This window comes from Sebastes fasciatus, chromosome 15, assembly GCF_043250625.1.
Source record: "Sebastes fasciatus isolate fSebFas1 chromosome 15, fSebFas1.pri, whole genome shotgun sequence".
Classification (NCBI taxonomy): Eukaryota; Metazoa; Chordata; class Actinopteri; order Perciformes; family Sebastidae; genus Sebastes; species Sebastes fasciatus.
Genome location: NC_133809.1, coordinates 3,035,093 through 3,051,015, shown reverse-complemented (window position 1 = coordinate 3,051,015; position 15,923 = coordinate 3,035,093). Strand labels below are relative to the sequence as shown.

At 42.0% G+C, this 15,923-nt stretch overlaps 1 long non-coding RNA gene across 1 annotated transcript in view; it reads left to right on the top strand.

The window, feature by feature from the left end:
• LOC141783615 (uncharacterized) overlaps positions 1-15,923 on the top strand; it is a 78,348-nt gene that overhangs the window by 11,658 nt on the left and 50,767 nt on the right. The window contains exon 3 of the long non-coding RNA XR_012597315.1: positions 15,719-15,809. This is a non-coding gene — a long non-coding RNA (uncharacterized LOC141783615). The remainder of the gene's footprint in view (positions 1-15,718; positions 15,810-15,923) is intronic.

The window sequence follows — 15,923 nt, the reverse complement described above, 5'->3', positions numbered from 1 at the left end:
AATACAATGTAAATGCAAAACAAATTATTATTTACATGCATCAACATTTAAGAGTGTCAAAGAACAGTTTTCTGTACGGAGGCAGGTGGAACATTCAGACCTTTCTGTGTTTCAACACAGTTCTCTTCAACACATAAATACCTAGGATGCGTCTTCTAACTACTTTGGAATTTTAATGCCTCCAGTAAATGGATCCATGTGACATAAATCATCGTACCTTACTGCTTCAACATGGAAACATGTGGAACCTGAACGTCCCGGTTTTTACTGTGCAGAGGAGATAAAGTCTGTGTTACAGAACACGGGGGCGAAAAGAGAGAAAAAAAGACATCGGTGTATGTAAATCAGGACATATTTCTGTACTTCCTGTGTGATCTCCAGCCCCCCTGCAGCCATCCTGCACTTCAGCCTGGCCAGTGCAGGCAGGTCGGTGTGTTGGCCCAGGCTTCAAAGCTTCAACTTTGCTTTTCAACCAAAGTCTGACAGAGGGAGAGAGAGAGAGAGAGAGAGAGAGTTTGAGTCCCAGATGCTTCTTGTGGAAGTCCAGCAGAGTGCCAGGGGATCTGAATAACTGACAGACGGAGAGACAGACAGTCCTCAGATCCCGGTGATCGCTCTGGTGTCTCCAAGCTGCTCGACACTTTTCTCACCTCCGTGAAACACAACTCTTATTTTAACACCATGATCGACATGTAGAGCTCGTAACACGAGGAGGAAACACTCACTGCAGAGGTATGCAGATGGGAAATTTGGCCTCAACATTAAACCTTTTTTTTCTTTTTACTGATTGCTTCCAAAGCCAAATGTTTTATTAGATTTCACTTGAAGTCAAATTTATTAGTTGAAACAAAAGTAAAGTTTATTTGTTTAGCCAAAAAAATACTCAACGTTATGCCACAATGACTGAAAACATATGCCGTGATCATGGAAAATACTAATTTCTGATTGGTTGGCATTGTGTTTGGTCTAAAGGTATACTAAACTGCAGGTAACCAATGCAACAATATGCTAATGTTCACACTATGAGCGTCAGCACTACAAAACGGCCAAGCGTGGCCAGCTACATTGTCGCAAAGTCGCCGTTGAAGTGTTGCGCAAACGTTCGATGACCTAGTTATGTTGCTTAATAGCACTGGGAACTAGCTAACGGCAAAAATATGTTTTTCTTCCATTTATTAGACGGAGTAGAACAGGAATTGTGGGGAGAGAGAAGGGGACCGTAACGGTGAAACAAAAACATGTGATTGGTTGACGCTTCATTGGAGTGCTGAAACAAGTTTAGGCCAGCTCAACTTTGATTTGTAGTGCGTCACGCCTGTCACACAGCGACAAGTGATAGGCGTCATTTAGTAGCTTCATGTCAGCGGCTTCCATTGAAAATGACTTGTATCCTGTTGCTGTTTTGCTCTTAGTGGGAACACAACATCACAGTCAACTCACTAGTGAATGTAACCCAACCATTTCAGTACGCACTTATTTTGTGCAAAAGTAAATAATTGACTATCAATCTGGAGTTTAATGATTATTAAGATACACCATAGTTGTGCTTATATGTGTGTATATGTCACAAGTAGGCAGTAATATTGATATGCATTATAAACCCAACGCACCAGCCAGAATTTTTTTTTTGCAATGTACGTACGGATGCATTGAATGTCAACATTTTTGAATAAAAAATACGTTTCATAAGTATGTTTCATATCAGCCTCGTATCACGCTTGGAGAAACGCTGAATGCCACATTGTCAAATGATTGGTTAGGTTTAGGCAACAAAACTACTTGGTTAAGGTTAGAAAAAAGACCATGGTTTGTGTTAAAATAATAACGTAACGAGATAAATAAATAACCACCCTTAGCGGATGTTCTCATGAAACGTTACGTAACAAGGGTAAAGTGAAAATGTACTTTCTGTTTCACACGGAACATGAACAGTGGTCTCCTGGGTAAAAGTCCTGTGTTTGTTTGACCCGTCCACCAACACTTCTGCCCGCCCTTAGTGGACTTACTCGCTTGTTATACTCATTATACCACGTAACTTTCAAAAAACGCCCGCTCAATATACCACACCACTTGCTCTGACCGAGGGCAAAAAAACAACAACAAAAAGCATCCATATTCAACGTATCCATGGTTTGCAGAGACATTTAATGCCAAAAAATGTTCCTGGCGACTGGGCTGTATAAACCCACCGTAAAGTGTTTTGGCATCTGATAAGCCTGCAGACTCGGGGATCTGTTACTCAAACTGCCTTCTCTAATTGTATTTCATCATCTCACCGGTGCTTGAAACAACATGCCCCCACCAACGCCGCCCCTCACATTTTTTAAATGTACTTTGTGGTTAACGCCCACTGCATTTTTTTTTTTTAAATACTGGAACACCTCCTGCAGTGGCACATTTTTGCTTACATAACAGCCCTCATCTTTAGACCTTGAAATATTTAGACCCTAAAATATCACCCTGCACTTTGTACATTGTTTAGGGGGCTTTATTGTGAGTAAAATATACTTTAAATGTGCTTTAAATGCAGGTATGATGCATCGTCTTTACCCAGAAACCTTTCAACACGTTATCATGTCACTATTGAGGAGGTGTTGTTGACATTGCTGACTTTTCTCTAAAAGCAACAGTGCTTGAAAACCATTGTACTCAACAGTAAACTGTGTTAAGAAATCCAGCTTGGGTTTCATGGCCAATATAAACAGGTGCCCCCATTTTTTGGTCCAAAGGATTGTCATCAATATTCTGGGTGATTAGCGCCTTAATAATGCTGCCTACCCTACTTTCAGTGACATCTCTGGCAACCAAGAAAAGCTGGTGAGCACCATCTGATACCAGCACATTGTTCAGCTGCAGCTCAGGTTTCCAGACTGTCACCTTCCAGATACAGCTGGACACCAGCTCTGCACTATTTTTACTAGGCAGGCGAACACACACCTGCTTCTGATTCACACACACACATGCTGTATCGGTGGTGATCACTGGCAGGTCGGTTTGCTCATCCTTCCAGAGAAACCTTCCACAACAGACGAAGGCTGGATCCACTCATGAGGAAAAAAAGAAGGCTTTTATTTCAAAGCCGGACCCTTTTTCAGGGATTCGTCAGTCAAAACTTCAAAGATGCAGATGACCGAATCCTCAAAAAATGTTAGGACAGGTATTTGGTTGGCAGAGGGCAACTCTCATGAGTTTAATGCTTTAAAACGACTGTGATTCTCATGTTGGCTGTTTGGGAAGTTGTAGTGCATCCCTCCATGCAAACTTAAAGTCTAATAATGTTTTTTAAAACACTCTGAAAGTAGTCTCGTAGAAAAATATTAGGTCTCTTTTTTGGAAAACTCTCCCTTCAATAACCAAATGATCAGTGCATCATGGAGTGGGAAGTGAAGCTTTTCAGAGACTGAACTGTACAGTAAAGTTTTCAGCCGTAAAACCAAAACAATGAGCTGAAAGATGCTAACAAGACGCTAAAAAGTCGCGCCCTACACGAATAGCTACCTGACACATTGTTAAAATAAAATATTGAACAACCGTTAAGTCTCACCAGCAGTGAGGCTAAAAATGTAAAATTTGTCCTCAGCCCAGTCGGCAGAAAAAATATTGGCATTGTACCACGGATACATTAAATGTTGATACATTGCATTCGGTCAGCGTAAGTGATGCAGTATATCGAGCAACCGAAAGTTACGTGGTATGATTACGAGTATAACAAGCGAGAAAGTCCACTAAGGGCGTGTGGGAGCGGTGATGCATAGGTCAAACAAACACATGACTTTCACACAGGAGACCTCTGATCGTGATGTTACGTTACGTTGTGAGCTAGAGTTATTATTTTAACACAAACCATTATTTTAACATCATTTTAACATATATATTTTTGTAACCTTAACCAAGCAGTTTTATTGCCTAAACCCAGTGGTTATATTAGGTTTAAGTGCCTTAAACTTTCTTTCTAATAGCCAGCACCAAAAACCAAGATGGCGACGGCCAAAAACCAAGATGGCCTCGGCCAAAACCCAAGATGGTGACGGGCCAAAACCAAGATGGTGACTGCCAAAACCCAAGATGGTGACGGGCCAAAACCAAGATGGTGACTGCCAAAACCCAAGATGGCGTCTGGCAAAGCCCAAGATGATGACGCCCAAAAGCCACAATGGTAATGGCCAAAAACCAAGATGGTGACGCCCAAAATCCAAGATGGTGACGGCCAAAAACCAAAATGGTGACGGGCCAAAACCAAGATGGTGACTACCAAAAACCAAGATGGTGACGGCTGAAAACCAAGATTGAGACGGCCAAAAACAAAAGGTGACTACCAAAATCCAAGATGGTAATGGCCAAAACTAAGATGGCAATGAGCAAAAACCCAGATGGCGAAGGCCAAAATGCCAAACTCGAGGCTTCAAAACAGCAGTCCACAAACCAATAGATGACGTCACGGTGATTATGTCAACTCATTATATACTGTCTATGCCTAAACCTAACCAATCATTTCACAGCGTTATCCATGTGTCATTGTGCGTTTCTCCGACAGGGATATGAGGCTGATATGAAACATATTTTTGATTCAGAAACGTTGACATTCAACGTATCCCGTAGTTTGCAGAAACGTACAACGCCAACTTTTTTTCTGGTGACTGGGTTGTTTGTCCTGAGGGTGGAGCGAGAAGAACGGTGATAGAATCATTAAAGGGTTTATCCTCTGGGGAGCAAGAATGTGCTTTCTGCAAGGTCTATCTGTCCGTTACATTTATACATTTCTAGTGTACATGATGAAATGTTTATTCTGATGGTGGCACTTGAGGAAAGATTCACCAAGACTGATGTCTTAATACTTTTAGATTTTGGCTTGGATTTGCGTCCACCCTGTTCAGACGGCTCTGATCTCAGCGACACGCAGACTTAAACTCATAGTCTTTTATTGTTGCATGTGTGAATCCCGTCAAACAGGAAATAGCTACCAGATCCATGTGGTGAGGAGTGAAAACATTACAAGCCGTGATGGCTGCATACCTCGTCTGATGCCGAGTGCCGTTAACAGCTGGAGACCGAGTGTTAGCATCAAGTGTCATCATCTGTCTTTTCCTTTTCACGTCATTTAATGTGGGCGAACTTTGACCTCACAGTTTTCTGAGCTGATTTTTCGGCTCCACTTACATTTCCCCTCTGTGTTCTTACAGTGGTGAGCTTCGACAGCTGATTCCAGCAGAATTTGTTCCATCTCTATCAGGTTTTGCACCAGTTTGGGGAAACTGTACATTTATCACAGGCAGAAGAGACCCTGGATTTAAAACTTGGTAGAGAGAGGGATTACTAAAATACCAGATCTGTTCAGTGATGAGGGTTATTCTATTCCTTCGATTCAACTTCAAGTAAGGATTTATGTATCAGGAACACAAAAATCACTTCATAATCCACCCCTGTCCTGTCTTGAAGAATCTTGCATGCGTTGGCCAGATATCTTATTTGAATCAATTGATTGTGAGCAAAGTGAAGGAATTCTCAGTAAAGCTCGATTCGATATGCCATGATGTCCAATATCAGACTATTAATTGGTTAAAATTGTCGCAATATAAATGGACCATGCACATATAGTACGTCACCCCCACTTTCTTACTCCGATCAAGTGAAAATAATCCAGACCCTTGTGTAATATGTGGCTCAGAGGATGGACTATTAGTACATTATGGGTGGAAGTGCAATGAGATGCTAATTTTCTGGGGTAAAATAACACAGAGCTTATCTGATATTGCGTCTTTAAAGTAGTCTGTGCAAGAATTAGGGGGATCTATTGGCAGAAATGGAATATAATATTAATAAGTATGTTTTCTTCAGTGTATAATCCATCTGAAAATAAGATTTGTTGTGTTTTCGTTAGCTTAGAATGAGCCGTTTATATCTACATGGGGAGTGGGTCCTCTTCACGGAGTCCATCATGTTGCACCGCCATGTTTCTACAGTAGCCCAGAACAGACAAACCAAACACTGTTAACTTTTCCTTCTTGGGCCGAAGTGAATAATGTTACTCGCTCCCGTCGTCGCCGCCGTCGCTCTCTCTCTCTCTTGCTTCACCACTCACTTACATTGGACATTTCATACAGATGCTAAAGGGTGCCTCGGTGCGTCGGTATTTGATGAGTTGGGAGTGAGAACGGGTTGGCTTTTGTCTACTTCTGTCTCTAACACATCCAGTGTACAGAACTGATTTATAATGTGCTATTATCTTAAAATTGTACCCCCACTTAGTTTCAACAGTCAAATAAGAGACAGTAAGTGTGTGTTTAAGACATACCATACCTGATTATTCATGCTGTAAAGACAGTGGCTGGGCTTGAGGTGTGCAGCAGCTGTTCTTTGTGTGTGTGTGTGTGTGTGTGTGTGTGTGTCTCTCAGAACAAGGTAATCATGACTGCTTGGCTGTGGTGATATTATTCAGGAACGTCTGACTGACTTGACTCACTCACACTGACTAGACACAACTCATCAGATCATCACACACCTCTCCTGAAAGGGGAACATTTTATATGAGTGACACGTGCAAAGAAACACAACGTATAGATATGACCTTATGATATTTATACAAGAACAATGTGCTGAGATGTGAAACTCGCTTTCAAGAACTTTAAATTAAGTGAAGTTTAAGAAAAAAAGCATGCTGTTCATGACATCGAACCCAGAGGATCAACAACAAACAAAAACACATTCATCATGAAAAAAAAGCATGATCTGAAGTTGGTTCTTCCATGAAATAGGCTGCAGTCGAACGACCTAATCATGCAATTAAACAATGAACATGAGTGTAAATCTGCTTAATTGTAACCTATGATGTTACCTTAGTGTTGTGACATTTCGTACACAAAACAATAAACCAAGACTACTGGCCAAAACGCTGCATCACCACCACTAATCCCATCTCACATCCCACTTCCCAGAGAGCGGATTAGTCGGTTCTGTTGGGATCTGTAACCAGGAAACATGACTGAGCTGATTTCTACTAGGGCTGGGTCAATTCACCGATCTCCCAATTTGATACTATCACGACACTTGGGTGCCGATTAGATACAGTATGTATTGCCATTTTTAAGTATTGCAATTCTACAAGGATTGTGATTCGTTATTGCGATTTATTGTGATTTTTTGTTAACTTTTTTAACGCTAGACCATGGGGAAAAGTTGAATCATACACTTCTAGGGACTTTTACTTTGGAAAATATCTAAATTCATAGAGTAAACATTTTTGATTTTCAGCATGTATGTAGTTGGAGATGTCCTGAAGTCAAATATATCAGTCATTGTCAGGAATTATTTATTTAATCTTTCCCAGCAACCCAAAATTGAAAGAATAAAAACATTTCCCTCACAGATTAGTGGTATTTTCTTTTTAATTTATAACAGACATGTAATGTTTTATACTTCTGGTGAATATAATCCATCAATCTTATTTCCATATATGTATTTTGTATATACAGTTCCCTTTGTTAACAGTTTATTTTGAAAACCGGACGTAGTCACACGTGTCTACTTCCTCTAACTTCTCCAAGGTGGTCTCTAGCTCTCCAGCTCCGTTCTCTTTATCCATCCATGGTCAGCTCCATCGGGGCCGTTTCAATGCAGAGAACATAAATGTCAGTATCTGGGTGCTCTAAAGTCGTAGCGTCGGCCCATTTGACAACGGAGATGAGAGCGACGGCCGGCTCGACCGCCACGTTACCGCCATATGACAATGTTTCCTGTCTGTGACAGAGTTAGCATGCAGCTTTAGCCGTGATGTCTAGCTCTGCTTTTCCTGTCAAATTGTGAAACCCAAAGTGTTTCCATACTTTGCTGGATGTGTAGTGTTTACCACTTTGGATTTAACATGTGAGGGTGCAGGTCGTATCCACGCTGACCCTCCAACGTTTTTAACTTTTTTGTTTCGGTCTGTCTTGGTTGAAGGATACAGAACGTACAGTATATGATGTCAAGTTACTCAGACTACAACAATAAAAGCGGTAACTTCCTTCTACCTCCACATAGACTCAAATGAAGCAAATATATCTGTCCTTGTAATGTCATGCTATTTATACACTTTCCCTTGAGACCGGGTTTCATGTTTTTAAAAACACTGTTTTACAACCAAGGGGTCAGAATCCTTAATCTTTTATTCTAAGAGCTTGCAAGATGATTAACAGTCGACAAAATTCTGACTCTAATTTTTGCATTTTCTTTAAGAAATATTGGACAGTTTTACATTTTGAGGCATGTACTGTACAAGTTAGTCAAATTAAACTGTCACCCCTCGTGACAAGGGGTTGCATGTAGACACGGATTCACATTAAGGAGTCACATTCCAGAAAGCTTGGGAACCACTGTTTTAAAAAGCACTTGATATTATCTGTTACAGTTACAGTTTATCGTGGGAAATATGTTTCCTTTCTCTGTAATCCAGTCATTGTTCTGACAAGTCTTCATTTATTTATCTACTAATTACTCATCAGCCTTGTCTCAACAAACCGTCATCGTGATGCATCAGACATCAGTGACATAAGCACAGTTTGGCAATCGACTGTGGGAACCAGCTTTTTGTCTTTATTACAATATCCAGAAAACAGTAATTTGATGATTGCCATGGTGAATCTGGTGAAACCATGACAAACTTTCTCAAGGAATTCACCAAAACCGCATAATCACCTTTTTTGATTGTTCAGGAGACAAAACCTTATTAGTCATGTTTTAATCTTTACATACGAAAACAAGAGCTTGGTGTCTCCAAATGATTCTTTACATCTACCAATTAGGCTTTCTTCACCAGCGGTCTCAGACCGGAACATCAACAACTCAAATACGCAGAGATGATCCGCTGCGTGGGAGACGTATTTTTTGTATTTTACCATGGATTCTTTTTCTTGATCTAATGATTAGCCCACATGGCTGGTAGGCCGCCAACACAAACCTGAGAGTTTGGTGTTATTCATCACTGATCCTCTGGAACAACAAGAGAAAGATCCTGTTGTAAGAGATGGACACTTTTCTTTGTCATGCTTCAGTTTGTCAGCAGAAGACGCTGGTGTGTGGCGATTTGTTTCTGATACTCTGTGGCCAGAAGCGTTATGTTTTTGGGTTGTCCGTCCTTCCATCTGTACATACGTACGTAAGTACGTCCATTCTCATGAACGTGATATCTCAAGAACGCCTGGAGGGAATTTCTTAAAATTTGGCACAAATGTCCACTTGGACTCAAGGATGGACTAATTCGATTTTGGTGGTCAAAGGTCACTGTGACCTCATGACCTTCCCATTCTCGTGAACATGATATCTCAGGAACGCCTTGCATGAATTGGTTGGATTTTGGTGATCGATTGTTAAGGTCACTGTGACCTCACAAAACAGATTTTCATTTGCTAATTATGACAATTTTACACAAATAATAGGATGAAATGATGAGGTGATGACAGATATGGATGTAAACTGCATCTCGACTGGTTGGCGGAGGCATACAAAAGCAAATTTTTGACGCACACGTTTCTCGCGCCATATGTGCCGGAGAGGACGAGGGGCCCTTACCTCCAGGTAGATACCAACAACGTCTAATCAACCATGGGTGAAATAATCACTCTTGTACATGTTTTGGAAGTCCCAGATACGTCTCAAAACCAAACACCGACGTGTCTGGGTTCGTAACATCATCCGTAGGTGCTCGTGACTTTCACCTAGCTGTATCACTGTATCTAGCAAGCCACACATCGGCTAAATAAATCTGATATGCTACAGCGGTATGAATCCATAATAAACAGATTTTGCTGTGATTTAATTGCATCAAAAGGATGCTGAAATAACTACATAATGATGCCGATTTGTAAAAAGTCTGAATTCATGCTCTGTCCACTGTGTTCGTAAGAAGGCAAGCAAACATTTTTTGAATGGAGTTTGGATCGATCAATGCTAGGCTATGATAACACTGAAGAGCTCTGGGTTCTCACAGACGGCTACAATATTTTTGTCCTCCATTTCTGATTCAACGTCAGTGACGACAGGAGGATAATCTCAACCCTGATAGGCTTTCGTGACACAGCTTCACGAGCAAAATGGTTCAACTCCCAGCGTAAACTCGCGTTTAATCGCCTCTTTGCATTGGCTTTGTATGTAAAAAGTTTGCTTTGCATTGGGTGTGAACACAGCATAAGAAATTAAACAGTTTTCAGTAGGCCATAAAGAAGTGGAAATCTACCAGTCACATATTTTCAGTGTCTATAGACCAGAATGTCAACCACCGAACCACGCGTGGGAGACGCAGCATATTTTGATATTTCTATGGAGTCTGTATTAATCTGGTGATATCCCTCCTGAATACCTGCCAACAAAAAGCGCTGCAGCCAATGTACTCAAAACAAAACCACTTTTTCCTCTTGATCGCTGATCCTCAATGAAAGAGAAGGACGACTCAGTGTGACAGAGACTTACGAGTGATTAATACTGCGAGGTGTGCTTCTTTGTTCCTCTTTTGAACATTACTGTCAGCGAGCTAAATCCTCTTCCCTGCCTAAACACGCCGCCTTCGCCGTGCCTACCTGTGCTTGTCTGGACAAACAGCAGGCGTTGAGACCGAGAGTGATACAGCGAAGGGTGAAATACTTTGGCACAGAATAAACATCTTTTACACATAGCCGCGGGGGCCCATGCGCTGTTCGAGTGACTCAACAAGAGAACCTGCATGAGTGGGCGATTTGGCTTTTTCTCTCTCTCTCTCTCTTTCTCTCTGTCTTTTGATGGGAAGGAGAGGCTACCGGCGGCACGCCCCTATCTGAAGGTTTCCCTGGCAACTTCCTGTAAAGATCCTGCAGGAATAGAGACGCCTTCGAAGAGAAGAAAAGAATAGTGCTTTAAATGCTTTGACCTTTCGTTTGCCTTGACATAAGTTTTATCTGTATAAAAGGCATTTGAGGTCACATAATCCAGCAATTCATTCTTAAGATGTTATCTTTCTGAGTGCTGAATGGCGTCAAAGAATTCAATTTGCGGATCTTCAAGTGAACCCAGTGACATTTTCCCTCTTTCAAGATGTTTTCATCTGTAAAAGGTCACAGGATTATCTGATGGTAAAGATTACTGAGAAAAGGTCTTCATACGGTACAAAAGGTTCGAGTGAGATCTTCTATTTACCAATCCTAAGAACTGCTCACCGAAGTTTCTATTTCTATTATCTGTATACATGTTACATGTTACATATTACAACTTCTATACTGTTAAGCCAATGTTACCAACTGCTGGCGGACTATACAACGTACAAAGGTATACTTAGTTGGGGTGTCACAATTTTGATTCTAAATCGAAAATCAACCTAAATGAGCTGTCGATTTCGACCTTCGAAATCAAAAAGTAGGATCGGCGATTGTCCCAGTATTTTGTTTTCTCTCCACCCCCGCGTATTTGCGCACACCCGCATGCTGCTTCAGCGATATCTCAGCGCACTCACCTGCCCTTTGCTTTAGCAGTATCTCAGCGCACTCACCCGCCCTCTGCTTTAGCGGTGTCTCAGTGCACTCACCCGCCGTTTGCTTTAGCAGTATCTCAGTGCACTCACCCGCACTCTGCTTTAGCAGTGTCTTGGCGCACTCACCTGCTCTCTGCTTTAGCAGTATCTCAGCGCACTCACCCGCACTCTGCTTTAGCAGTGTCTTGGCGCACTCACCTGCTCTCTGCTTTAGCAGTATCTCAGCGCACTCACCCGCACTCTGCTTTAGCAGTGTCTTGGCGCACTCACCTGCTCTCTGCTTTAGCAGTGTCTCAGCGCACTCACCGCCCTCTGCTTCAGCGGTGTCTTGGCGCACTCACCCGTCTTCTGCTTCAGCCGTGTCTCAGCGCACTCATCTGCTCTCTGCTTCAGCGGTGTCTTGGCGCACTCACCTGCCCGCTGACAATAAATCAAATTAGTTGTGCAACCCTGGTATAATTACCATAAACAAATGAAACCATGCTTGAGATGGCTAGTAGTCTTCACCTCATACCTGTGGTATCACTGATCTCAAAATGAACAACACGTTCTTTATATGTGCTTCCTCATCATTTTATTCTTTCTCTTTGGTTTTAATGAAAAATAGAAGAAGACAGATTGAGGGATTGATTTGACCACCAATAAGTGAGATTAGAAAAGTCTTTTTTTATTGTAGGTCTGTTCTCACTGATAAAACAGCGCCCTCTTCCTGTTTCTTTGTCATTAAGCAATTGAGTAGATTCCCCACAAGTCCAATCCGCTGCTCCAGAGTTTAAACTGTGGTATAGAGGCCAGAAAGGGTTTTGTTAGCTTAATTACACTTTCACAGTCAAATTGATGGTGATATATTGCAGTTGAAATGCTAATCGTCACACTTCCAGTACCACCATTGTTTCCGTCTCCTTGTCATTCAGTCCAGAGCAGAAGTTCCCAGAGGATGAGGATTGTTTTTGGGGATAAAGTCAGTCCCTTCGTGTGGTTCAGAGGGAAGAGTTCCCACCTTTGTGCAGTCTGGATTCACAGGCCTCGCTCTGCTGCGGCTGCTCTTTAATGGCCTCCTCCACTCTTGTTCTCACATGTTCTCTTTAGTTTGGGCTCAGAAAATGAATGGGCACTTCCTTCAGCATAAAGTGGAGAGCAAGCGCGTCTTCTTCCGGCGGTTTGGTCGGTAATCATCACCTCTCAGTTTCTGAAGATTTGCTAAGCGTCGTGTTTGGAAACCACTTACTGTATCATTTGTTCAAACTCTGTCACTTTTAAATCTACTAAAGATGGTTGAGCGGGCGCAGAGCCAGCCGGAGTGGAAGCTAGAAGTGTGTGTGTGTTTGTGTCGTATCATGTCAGAAAGCCGGAGTGCTCTGTTATCCATACAAACAGTACGTTTCAGCAACTCTGAGTCTGTGTGTTAACATGTTTGTGCATGCTGCATATCAGTCTGTGTGTTAGTGTAGAGGTTGTTCTTATGTCATCCAGGTTATTATACAGTAGCTCTCCTTGGAAAGGCCCTAAATGACTCAGTGTGTGTGTGTGTGTGTGTGTGTGTGTGTGTGTGTGTGTGTTCATGTGCTGTTCTCCTATCTTTGTGAGGACCTATTTGAATTATAGACCTTGAGATGGAGGACATTTTGAAATGAAGGGACTTGTTCTAAATGTGGGGGCCCTTTGGAAAATTAGGACATGTTGGAAATCACTTAAAAAGAGCTGTTCCTCTAACCTTACCCTTAACCAAACTGTAACCTTAGAATCAGTGTTGTTGCCCTTAAGAGGTGAGGGAATGCATTATACACTTACTGAGCAGAAGTACACTGTGTGTGTGTGTGCACAGAGTAATCTCAAGGTGAACTGGAGAAATTCTTACAAACACAGTCATGATAAGTGTGTGTGTTTAGTGTCCTGTACATAGTTACTTTGCTGAATGATAGATTCTGTTTTACTGCAGCTATTATGGAACCATAACCTGCTGCAAGTCATTGTATTTCAATGGGGCCGATCTATTCAATTGAGTTCTATGTTTATAAACTACATACATTATACAGTATACTGGAATTTTAATTCCTTTTTAAGTTTTGAGCAATTTTTTGCTGCATTAAAATCCAGCTATTTGAGTCAGTTTGGGCCTGATATCCGATTCAGTATCGGTATCGGTGCATCCCTACTGCTAAAGAGAACAAAATGTAAAGTTTTGGCATCTAGCATTGGCTTTTCCATTGGTCAGTTTCATTCTACTCTACGTTTATACCACTCACTGATGAATACCTGAATGCACCATAAAACAAGTGACCAGCATAGCTTTAGGATACCTGTGTCCGCAAAAAAAAAACATCAGTTGTCACATTTTAAATGACTATTTGTAAGTTTCAGAAATGCTTCTTAGCAGCGACACCTGTGGCCGCGAAATCAACGAAAGTCAGCGTCGGTTTCGTGCTTGCTCGCTCTACATAGACATGAACAAGCATCGCTCAAAACAGTGAGGCAACACACGTCAGCTTATATCACAATATCACTCTATATTTCAGCTGCTTGGCAGTAATGTTAGCTGACCAGACGAAGGTCTCTCCATGAATCAATGCTGATAATGCTTCTCCTGCCTCAGCGCAGGCTTCAGCAGTGGGGCTCTGCAACGAGAAACTCGTCTCCCTCCGCCCGCAGCCGGAGTGAACAGGGAGACACCAGCACCCGGTCGGTAACGAGACGACAACGTTTCTCTCTGCAGAGCCCCGTCACTTCACAAGACACGGGAAACCTCTGTTGGTCTGGAGGAGCTGCAGCAGTTATTTCTGCACAAACGTCCACTGTACATTCACTAGATATTCTCAGAGCTAAACTAACTCTTCTGCAGTGTTGAGTGAACGCGCGTTCACGTCTAGAGGTGGAGCGAGTACGCGAGAATGCGCGCGCTGTCTGAGTGAAGGCAGGCAGGCAGAGGAGACGAGGCTCCAGCCACACGCGAGCGCACATGTGTCCCGACCCAGTACATTTATACGCTTAAAAAGTTACAAACAGTCCCTTTAAGTTTTTGTTGATACGTATTTGGACTTGAAATGTGGACTTTAAAGTGTGTGGTTTTGAAATGGGCCCCATCATTTGGTACAGCACCCCCACCACTCTTAAGATAGTAAATTAGAGTTAATTTATCACCAGTAAAGGAATGTCCTGTGACGCAGGTTTCTCCTTGGTCGCACCAAACTAGGTAGGTGGGGAGTTTTGGAGTGGTTGAAGCTCCAATCGGTGGTTTAAGATTTTATTCCAAAACAGAGTAATTAGTATTTGATCAGCGTCCCTGTGATGCCCTGCAGGATAAACTGTGCGGTGGTTAAAAACTCTTATTTTTACGGCCTGCCAAGATAAAGTGCTGGATTGCTGAGCAGCTCCAGACTGTCTGTGGGACTGTGAGTCTGTGGGAGTGGCAGACTGAAGATTGGCTCCTAATGCTAGACGCACAGGTGTACATGTGAATCCTAACACATGTGTCCACCTCACCAGTCTACGCCAAACTGCATCACAGCTTTGCATGCAGACACAAACACACACACACACACACACACACACACACACACACACTTGACTGTCATTAGAGCGCCCACTCATGCTCACACACACCCTTTCCTCCCTCTCATTATCAATGCTCTCTGGCACCAAACGCCACGTAAGAGAAGACCAAAGCAAAGCACCCTCATTACTATCTGAGGCTAATACAATAACTACCACGTATGTCCCCCTTTTGTCTCTCTAAGTCTCTGTCCCGACCTCAGCAGAGTCACGCTGACTCCACCCTGCAACGCATCATCATATGTTATATTCCTACTTTTATCTAGTAGTTGTAGTACTTGTATTTGTGTTGGTTTGTAGTATTCATTTTTATTTTTCTCACAACATTTGACCTGCTGATACAACACTATAACAGGACATACAACATGAGCGGCTGGACCATCAGACTTATTATTAAGGCGAGACATTACAGGCAGAAACATCGTTGTTCATTGTCAATTTTGAGAATTAAATAATACACAATATAAGCTTCAATAACATCATGAGGATCAGACACATACGTAATTCACTGGAGTCTCAGTTAATGTGAAAATGTCAGTTTGATTTGTAGCCGTGTCTGAAAGTCAAAGAACTGTTGTTTATGTAATTTGATTTGAGGTGTGTCTTAATTAGCTAATTATCAACCATCATTATTGCCCCAGAGCTTTCCACTGGGTTCCCATTAGTAATGCTGAAATATTTGTGATTTGTTTCATGCAGGGAGAAGCTGAGAACCAAACCACACATTTCAAACATTCACCCTGAGGACTCATTTTCTTCTGTTGTGTTCAAGAGCTGATGTGGAGCAAAGGTAAGCTATAAACACTGACGACTAATTTCCTTCAACTCTCTCTTCCTAATATCATATCCAAATCAACTCGATGCAAGCGCATCCCATATTATTATAATATATAATATAATTAGA